At 36.1% G+C, this 10188-nt stretch overlaps 1 long non-coding RNA gene across 2 annotated transcripts; it reads left to right on the forward strand.

The window, feature by feature from the left end:
* The first annotated feature begins 8613 nt into the window (after positions 1 to 8613).
* LOC126750440 (uncharacterized) lies at positions 8614 to 9925 on the forward strand. 2 transcript variants are annotated; one of them, XR_007665728.1, is made up of 4 exons: positions 8614 to 9068; positions 9191 to 9352; positions 9411 to 9554; positions 9711 to 9925. It is a non-coding gene; the product is annotated as an uncharacterized LOC126750440 (long non-coding RNA). The 2 variants fall into 2 exon arrangements; XR_007665727.1 differs by having other exon boundaries at positions 8621 to 9352.
* The last annotated feature ends 263 nt before the right edge of the window (positions 9926 to 10188 follow it).

Below are 10188 nucleotides of genomic sequence, written 5' to 3' on the forward strand. Positions count from 1 at the left end.
ATAGTTTAATACAGTTATTTATTCAAATAAATATTAGTAAGATCCACTGAGTCTTCTAAAAATACAACATATCTGGCTATCTTTGAATTATGGTTACTTGGATCTAAAAGTTGATATCCAACACTATTTTCACAGTAACCCACAAAGATCTATTCCTTGCTTTTAGCATCCAATTTTCTTCGTTTCACGTCTGGTATGTGAACATAAACCCGACTCCCAAATATCCTCAGGTGGCTTATATCAACCTTTTTGCCAGTCCATTTTTCTTCTGGCGTAAATCCAGGTATTTTCTTTGTTGGAGAACGATTTAACAAATACACCGCTGTGTTGGCTGCTTCCGCCCACATTTTCTTTGGAATATTAGAATCAATCAGCATAGGACGAACTTTTTCAAGTATGAAGCTAGTTTCAAGTTCCGCTACTTCATACTGTTGAGCACTGTCAGTTTATGCTTAATCCCATGATCACGCAAGAATTTTTGTATTTTTCGTTATAGTGTTCACCACCATTATCCGTTCTTATTACTTTAATTTTTCGTTCTACTTGATTTTTCACCATACAACAAAAACAAAATAAACAGAGTATCCTTTTGAAACAATAGAGTTGACATACTTTACTTTTACAATGTCCATTTCCCTGCCATCTACCCCTAGTTTCACAACACTGTTGCCAATTCCATTGACATAAAGTTTAGAGTCATTCGCAACTATTCATTCCTGAGTGCAAATATCTTTCAGCAAACTACGATTTCCTGTCATATGAGAGGATGCACCACTGTTAACATACCATGCCGATCCTTTCATATTAACACACAGAGCAGCAGCAAATAAAACACTTTTTCCTCCCCGATTATCCCTATTTTTGCTAGGATATGAGGATTTATCATGGACTGAATCCTTTTTATTTTGAGCAGGACATTGATTTTTATAATGCCACTTTTGTGTGCAGCTCCAGCACCATGGAGGTTTTTTTTGTTTTTTTTTCCTGGCAGCTAAAGCATTATCACCGCTTAAATTGCCATTTTGCCATTTTTTGTCTTGAAGTAATTTGGTCTTGACAAAGTCCGACATTATATCAACACCCGAATTTTCAAGGGCCATAACCCTCAGCTCATATTCTTCAGTGAGACCCTGCAACATTATAACTCCTAGAAATTCATCATCTAGAGGTTTACCAATGGATATAGTTTTATAATTTTATTGAGCACAAACTTCTTAGTATTCTTAATCTTCTATGCAAGCCTTTATCTTCAAAAGCTTTTTCAAGTATACTCCATGCATCTTTAGAATTTTCAGCTTGCATTAGATGCAGAAACTTTTTTTTTTTTTATGGTAAACACAAGCACAAAAGGAAAGTCCTCTTGGTCACTCTTGGAGTGGTGCTTGCGCGAAGATATTTGTGGGCATTTACCTTGAATCGCTGCAGGTTGTATGCGTTGGGAAATATGTGAGGTGGAAGCCCGTTCCACAAAGAAGATGTTCTCCAGATGAATGAGTCTCGATACAGCGACGTCCTTGGGGTAGGCAGGTGGACTCGATGTTGATGAGCCGCAACTGCTAGACGCGTCCTTCTTGCCGGAACAGCCCTGGGTGGAATCAGGCCTGCCAGCTCAGAGGAGCACTTACCGTGATAATAACGGTAGAATAAACAGAGATCAGCCACCTTTCTCCTGTGCTCCAGACTATCCAGATTCTTTGTCAGTTCTGGTTTGTCGATAAGACGAATAGCTCTCTTCTGTATAGAATCTAGCAGCTTTAAACTATGCTTGGGTGCAGAGCTCCAGATATGCGAGCAATACTCGAGGGAAGGGCGTATTTGAGCCTTATAAAGAGTCAGTAGCTGTTCTGGTGTATACAGTTTTTTCGTTTTGAAAAGCACTCCGAGTTTTTTGGAAGCTGCCCTGGCGATCTCGGCAACGTGGTCATGCCAGGACACATTGTTGGTGACTTCGACTCCTAGAAGATGTAAAGATGATTTCATTGGCAATGTTTTCCCTGCCATAACCAGCTCCGGGCCATCAACGTTAGTCTTAATCGTAAATACTGCAGCCTGCGTTTTTTTGGCGTTATTTGACGTTAAATTGACCAGATTGTTACCGCCCCACTCCAAGATTGCTCTAATATCGTTGTTGGTTAAAGCTACTTGTTGCTGCCTAAGATTCTGAGAAGTTGCGTCGTTGGTTTGGTGGACTTAAATGTGGAAATAAGTGTGCTATCGTCCGCAAAGCTGTAGATTGGATTGACAGTGGTTCTTAGCAAATCGTTGATATATATCAAGAAAAGGGTGGGGGATAGAATGCATCCTTGAGGGACTCCAGCGTTAATGTTAAATTTGTTGGAGAGGTGTCCATCGACGGCTACTTGGATTGTTCGTTGTTCAAGAAAACTTTTAATCCAATTCAATAATAAGTTTTGTATGCCGATTGAGGAGAGCTTGGTTAGTAGTCCCTCATGCCACACTCTGTCAAATGCCTTGGAAATGTCAAGAGCGACTGAGCGGGACTCGCCGTGCTTCTCCATGGCCTCCGTCCACAAGTGTGTGACGTAAGCCAGAAGATCGCCGGTGGATCTAAGCTTTCGGAAGCCGTATTGATGATCGCTGATTAGTCCAGATGATTCCAGATATCTTAACAGTTGTTGGTTGACTGCTTTCTCCATAATCTTCGATATTACTGGAACTAGTGCAATCGGGCGGTAATTGGACGGCATCGTCTTCTTACCCTTTTTGGGTACAGCTTGCACTTGAGCAGTTTTCCAGCTTGTTGGAAATGAGCCCTGTTTGTACGATGCCGTGAACAGTCTACATAAGGGAGGAGTCAATTCGTCTGCACAACGTTTTAGTACTAGGGCTAGAATTCCATCGGGTCCAGAAGCTTTGTTTGTGTCTACGCTTTTAAGAATTTTATTTATAATTCGTTGGGGAAACGAAATTTCTCCCATCGATGAATTCACCCTTGGCAAATATGGCGGTGTTTTGCCTTGCGAGTGCAGAGTAGAATTGGACGCGAAGAGTTTACCTAGTAAGTTTGCTTTTTCCCTTGCTGTTACCGCGATAGAACCATCATCTGCTGTTAGGGGTGGCAAGACCGACTTAGCAAATCCTTGACTAACGGCTTTCGATACCGACCAGAAAGATCTTGTTCCATTTGGGCAGTTTAGCAATTTGTTTTTGATCCTGTTGTTGTGACTCTCTTTGAATTCATCAATAATTCGCTTGCAGCTATTTCTGGAGGTTAAAAAGTTCCTCCAATTTTCGGCGGAAGGATGTTGACGCCATTTGCGATATGCTGCGTTTTTAGTGTTTACTGCCTTTTTGCAATTCAGGTTGAACCGTTGCTTGTTGTTTGATCTGCATTTAGTAGAAAAAGGGATATAAGCTTCCATTCCTGCCAAGATCGTCTCTGTAATTTGATTTGCACATTCTGAGATGTTATTGGTTCTAAAGCAGACTTCTTTCCAGGGGAATGAGCGATAAACTTCCCGAAGATGGTTCCATTCTGCTGATTTATAGTGCCATACCTTCCGCGGCATCGGAGGATCCTGCGTTTTAACATCCAACTGGCAAGAGACTGTTATCAATTTGTGGTCCGATGTTCCTAGGGGGGCCTGTACTGATACAGTGTACGAGTCAGGGTCTGAAGCCAAGACCAGATCTAGGAGACTCGCGAACTCGCCGTCTCGATCGGGGATTCTGGTAGGTTCCTCCACAAGCTGCGTAAGCCCGCATATGGTGGCAAATAGCTCAGCTTCTCGTCCTTCATCGTCGTTCTTGTTGCAGCAGCGCAGCCAGTTGATATTGTGAACGTTAAAATCACCCATGACGATGATTTCTGCGCTTGGATAGTCAATTTGGAGTTGGTTAATGCAATCAACCAGGTTCAAAAAGAGCCGCTTACATTGGGTGTCGCTTGGTGGTCTGTAGATACAGCAGATAAATTTCGTGGCTCCACTGGCTATTATTTTGAACCACATAACGTCGAAGTCCGCAGGTTCAAGCGTTTCCTCCCGCTGGTAACTCAAATCGCTCTTGACAAATACTGCCAATCCAAAGTTTAGTCGAAATCGGGTATGTAGATCATATCCAGAATAAACGAGGTGAACATTTGTTGTTGAAGGTTTCACCTTTGTTTCTGCCAATGCCAGAATGTGAGGCTTATTTGATTGCAGGTGTTGGTGAACTGCATTAACATTGGTGTTTAGGCCTCTGATGTTGCAGAAATTGATTTTTAGGCTTTTAAATCCGCCTGATGGCCCCCCCGACCAGCCTCCGCCCAGAGATCCGAATGGGAGGCTAGTTTACCTCCGGAAAGTTTTGGTCGTGAGGGCGCCATCATGCATTAATTTTATTACTCCTTTTCTCCTTTGAAAACCGGACACATCGACATGGCGGCGAAACGTGAGTTCCATGGAACCACTTCATGCCGCCTAAGTCCTATGTGGTGGTATTAAACCGGGCGATGCAAGAGGACAACATCTACCATCAAAGAGGTTGCTCTTTTAGTCGCCTTTTACGACAGGCAGAGCATACCGGAGGGCTATTCTACCCCGGCCCTCCCCGGGGAAAGTGACCGTTGACTTGTCAAGGGAAAGAATTATTTTGGACAAAGCTTTCTCCTCACGTCGAATTTTTGTCGCACTATCAACATCTGCAGCCCATTGTCCGGTAATACAATTCCAAAATTCGTCTTTAACCTTTTTTAAACTTTAGTAACGCACTCATTTGAAACTTCCATATCAAATAATTTTCACGTCCTTTAAGTTTATCAATCGACGAACCGATTATCGCGCTTTCGTTATTCGCCAATATCTTTTTTTAACGACGACGACACGACTAAACAAATTCAAAACGTAAATAACTTTAAAAAATAAAGTGTCTTGCGCTTCTGGGCCCATAATCTGTTAGAATCAGCAGGATTCAGATTTTGACCTTATATATTGAAATAACAATAAAACTTTTAAATTTTATACAAAAATATATATTAAAGGATAAAGTCTATCTGGTTTTAGTTTGGATTCAACAACAGAAATGGTTACATTAGAAAAAGGGATGAACACAAACGCCAGTCTAATTGCATAACTAGACCATTTTGTCAAAATTCAAAATATTTGAAAACCACTTTTAAGTAACTTTTGTGTGCTCATCATGAACTCGGTGACATAAGCAACATTTTGACTCTTATGAATGGTGAATGAAAAGTATTTTTTTTCCAGTCATTCTAGCAATTCAAAACAGAGTTTCCGTAAGAGTGGTAATTTAATTACATATTATTGATTCGAGATTCATTCTTTGTTATTCTGAAATCACCGCAGCGATGCAAGCGGGCATACCGCAGGACATCTCTGGAGACACGTGGAAGGTTCGCAAATCTTCCGGAACCATGGTCTAGCGAGTATATCAGGAGCCTTCGCCGCCAGGAGGGAGGTTTAAGTCGGAATTTGGCGCGACTTTTAAATAGACATAAATAGTAGTAAATACATAAATATTTATATAATTTTTAAAACCTAATTAACTTTGGATATAAGTCAGCTTTGATGGTTACTTCTTTTTTTTCTCTTACTATATAAGAACTTATAGAGAGACTGGTTAAAACATTATGTTTCTTAAAAGCGTGATATCCCAATAACTCATTCTCATTTTATTTCTCATTAATATTTGACCTTGAACTAACTAGTTCTACCTGCTCCTGATCATTTATACTTAAAAAAAATCTTCACTAATAAAGCCTAGATGATTCGAACTGCGTCCATGTACGAAAACTATAAGAGAAAAGCTACTAAAATGAAAGACACTTAAAAATTAAGTTTAGATTTTAGTCTACGAATATCAAAAAATATTAATAAATACCTAAAGATATTAACTTAAAAAAATAAACGAAAAATAAGAAATTAAGGAGAAGCTGACTCAGGGTAATAATAAATTGCATAAAGAAACAAAACTTATATCTTCAGTTACAGAAGAAAATTACGCCATCTCTTGAACAACTAACTCACTCTTCTACGAACCGATAAAGGTGATAAAAATTCCTCTCGTCTAAATCGTTTTGCAGAATCGCGGGTTGCAGCACACGGTTCAATTAATGAATTGCGGCGTTCGCAAATTGCGATGAGAAAATGCGGATGATCGTTTTCCGCGAATAATGTCGAGTTGAGAGTTTAATTGCCCAACCGACAGGGTTTCTCGTTATCTAAGAATATTATTACGAAACTGTGTAAAATTATACGGGGTGTTTTGCAATTCCATGAACATTTAAACTTCCGCACCGTATCGCTTTAATCAAACTAAATCAAAAGCGCGTTAATTAGTCAGTTTGATTAAGTGTTCAATTAGTACGAGGCGGAGAACAAAGGGGCCGCTAATTTAGTTAAGGATTTTATTAATTTTATTATCCGCTCCCGCGTTGTGTGTGGGTATGCATGTGTGAGGTGTAATTAATTTTGCACAACGGTTATTAAGCGGTACTTCAACAATAGTCAAGAATCTTTATAAATTATTTAAGAAAATTATATTGAAAACTATAACCTCATAAAATACTTAATGAATTTTGGGAGCAAGAACTAATACTATAATTTTTTGCGCCTTAACAAATATAAAATAGTTTTAAATCGCCAAAAGACATTCAGATGTACTTCTTCTATGTTTTACAAGATCACAATGATATGGCTAAAATTGGGACTATTTTGTGAAACACGAAACATTTCCAATTTTTCCAATATTGTTGGGCGCAAAGATACTGCTCATTTATTTAAAAAGGCAAACCTCAAGTAGGAACATGACGTTTAAGGACAATAAACGCCCTCTTGCCTTGGTTTTAGGTCACTATTCCATGCCACGGAGGTCTTATGATAGTAGATCATTTAAACATCAAATGCTTTTTCAACATATTTTAACGGTTCTGGTACTTACGGATATAACGAAAGCCTATGTGGAGTTTTGTACTAACTTTCTATGCATTTTTTAAATGTAAAAATAAAAAAAACTAAATTAGGCTTATACTCTGATGATGGTGTTTTTTTATGCTGAATCGCGATAAAATCTATATTGTTTTAAGCCAAAAAAATTGTTTGAAATATGAAATAAAAAAACAGGTCCATCTCTAAAAAAATGACGTTCCTATTAAAATTTTTCAGGCTGAAGTACAGACAGACGCAAAAAAAAGCTTTTCACTGAAATCACGAAAATTGTCAAATATACAAGGTCTATATATTTTTTACTATCCCAATCATCCCCTCAGACAATTAATTCTGAGTCTTCAGAAAAACCAAAAGCCTCGACTTAATTTATTACAAGACATCATGTCATGAATGTAAATAATGAAAAGCAAAGTAGAAAGTAACAGTAACAGGGTATGAATACTTTAAGTCACCTTTCTCGATATTTTGGTTGCCTGTTTGAAATTTGTTCTAATTGATTAATTGAAAATTGCTTTACTAAGATTTAGCTCTTTAATAATGTTATCCGGTCCAAATATCATTCCTATATTGTCAGAAACTTTTTCCATTTAGTTGATTTCGTGTTGCCGCAAGAATTTTGAAATTATCCACATCAAACAGATGGTTTACACTTGTTAGTTCTTTATTATGCTTTTTTATGCCAAATCCGTACCTAGTTAAATTGAGTTGGGTAGAGAGTGGGTTCATGACCAGGTAGAACCAAACGGGACTTTCCAAGGAATCTCCTTGGAATATACACCTACGAATAGGAATTATACTAGTTCCAATGCAGTTATCGTGAGGCACCTGGAGTTTTATTGATGTTCGCCAAGATGCCATAGTAAATTCCTTAGAACATTGAAAGGCTAGAATTAGTAAACAACAACTTTGTTTGAGTCCAACATGTGCACAGAGGCAAGAGGGGTGTTTTGTTTACAAACATATTTGCCGATTCTCTGTTGTCAAGTCGACGCAAATTTCCAACGGAGGAAATTTTTAGCTATATTTTAACGACCATTATAACGTTAATTTAACTTATTTGTGTTGAATTTTATAGGAAAATTTAAAATAAAAAGAGTAAATACTACAATTAACCTATTTTAAGAATAAATATAATATCCTTAAGCAAAAAAAAAACAAAATTACTAACATTGTTATCCCTAAAACTGCTTCTAAAAAATGTAAAGCGACAACACCGGAGCTTAAGCGTCTGAGCCATACGCGTAGTGTCATCTGTCAAACGGCTTTTTGTTTATTTTCGGGATTCGTGTATTTTCTTTAATTTTCGGTTTCAAAAGGAAAAAGGCCACATTTTAGTGTTTTTTTAAATTGCTAGGATGGGAAAAACTTGTGTCGTTTGTGCCGCATTATGATAAAAAGGTGATTCAAGCCGATCTTTTCACAAGTAAGTACCGATACTTTCATAACATCACATCATGGGGTAACCATCATCATAAACGTAGAATAGGGGATCTTATAGATAAACCTAATAAAAACTTGAATGTGAAAGTGTGCGTAAAATACCAAAATATTTATATTTTTAAATCTAAATATTTTTTTGAACATATTCATCTATCAATAGGCTATAAAAATATAAAACTAGAATTTTGTCCCTGGTTTTATTACAGGATTTTATGTTTTTTTGTTGTTGTTTTGACAGAAAGAAGGCATACCTAATAACCATGTACCTATCTATGTATAGTTATGTTTTTTTAATATAGACATTAGGTAGATAGATGAAATTACTAATTTTTTATTGCCGTTAAAGAATTTTGAAAATTATTTAGATATTGATATCTATGTATAAAGTTAATTTTGTCTTTCCCTAAAATTTGGTCGATATTTTTTTTTTGTTTTACCATATTGCAACTTACAATAATATATATAGAAATTGGCACCACATATTAATTCATTACTGTAATTTTTTTTGCTTTTCGATTAAATATCAAATACTTATTATAGATTGCCTAATATATGCCCAAAGGGAACAATGGATTTCATTAATGGAAATCAACACAATTAAACAGAACATATTTGTTTGTTCAGATCACATCCTTAGAAGTGATTTCTTATATAAGGAAGATAATATTATCAGTAGCCAGACTTAAACAGATTAAAAAAATCAGCTCTACCTCAAAGGTAATTTTTTTTTAAATATATTTTTCTAGTATAAAAAAATCGTCACAAAAAGGATTAGTGTTACTCATTTATACCTAATACTTATTAAATTAGGTATGTATGTAAAACTATTTTTTTACTAGGATTTCTGATGCACTGGTTAAAAACACAGCAGCTGATAATTCAGTTAATTTACCAAGTGATTTACCCTTCAAAGCTGCAGGGGTAGCTTTTCTGAAGAGTGCAAAATCTTCTTTAGCTTCCAAAATGGTATATAGTACAAACAGTGAAGCTGATATAGACAAGTATGGATAATTAAAATAGATTAATATTCTAGATACACCAAATTTTGTATAATTATAGATCTGATCATTCATCATCAACAATAACTGCATCTGAGATTAATAGTTCTACAGTAACCGTGGAGTCTAGGTCAACAATTACTATTTCTCATCCAAGCCGTTTTTGTTTAACTGCTACATATTCCCTGACTCTGCCAAGGAAAAGGTAAAAATACACTCAAAATAGACTACTAGTTTTATGACATGTATCATCCTATTCTATATATCTTATTTAAAAGTGATATAGTATTTTATTGTGTTATATTTGTTTAATTAAATGCAATTAATTGGTAATACTATATTTTTATGTATATTATTCTAGGGTAAAATCAAAATGATATCCTGAGGACCTAAGCACTGATGATTCCACCGTTTCAAAAGCTAAATCACTTGTTACCAAATTATGGAAAAAAAATAAAGAGCAAAAAATTAAAATTCGAAGATTGCAATAAACAAATTTGCCCCAAAGAAATTGAATTAGATGTCTCAAGTTATTATTAAAATACTTAAGAAATAATAACATGATTTTCGAAAAAGCCCAACATACTACATATTTGACTTGTAAAAGTACTTGTTTGTATATTTTTACTAATAAACTATTTAATCTAATCTATTGTACATAGTCTTTATTCTTAGGTAAGCTTTGTTTTTTAGTATAAATTAATATGATATAATATTTGGTATTAGGTATTATATAGGTCACTGTTAAATGTCTCAAAACCATTGTACAGGCTGAATACTCATAATAAAAATCTTATAACCTATAAAAAACCTGCAACTCCTTCACAATTTAAACCTCC

The sequence above is a fragment of the Anthonomus grandis genome, chromosome 2, assembly GCF_022605725.1.
Source record: "Anthonomus grandis grandis chromosome 2, icAntGran1.3, whole genome shotgun sequence".
In the NCBI taxonomy this organism is placed as follows: Eukaryota; Metazoa; Arthropoda; class Insecta; order Coleoptera; family Curculionidae; genus Anthonomus; species Anthonomus grandis.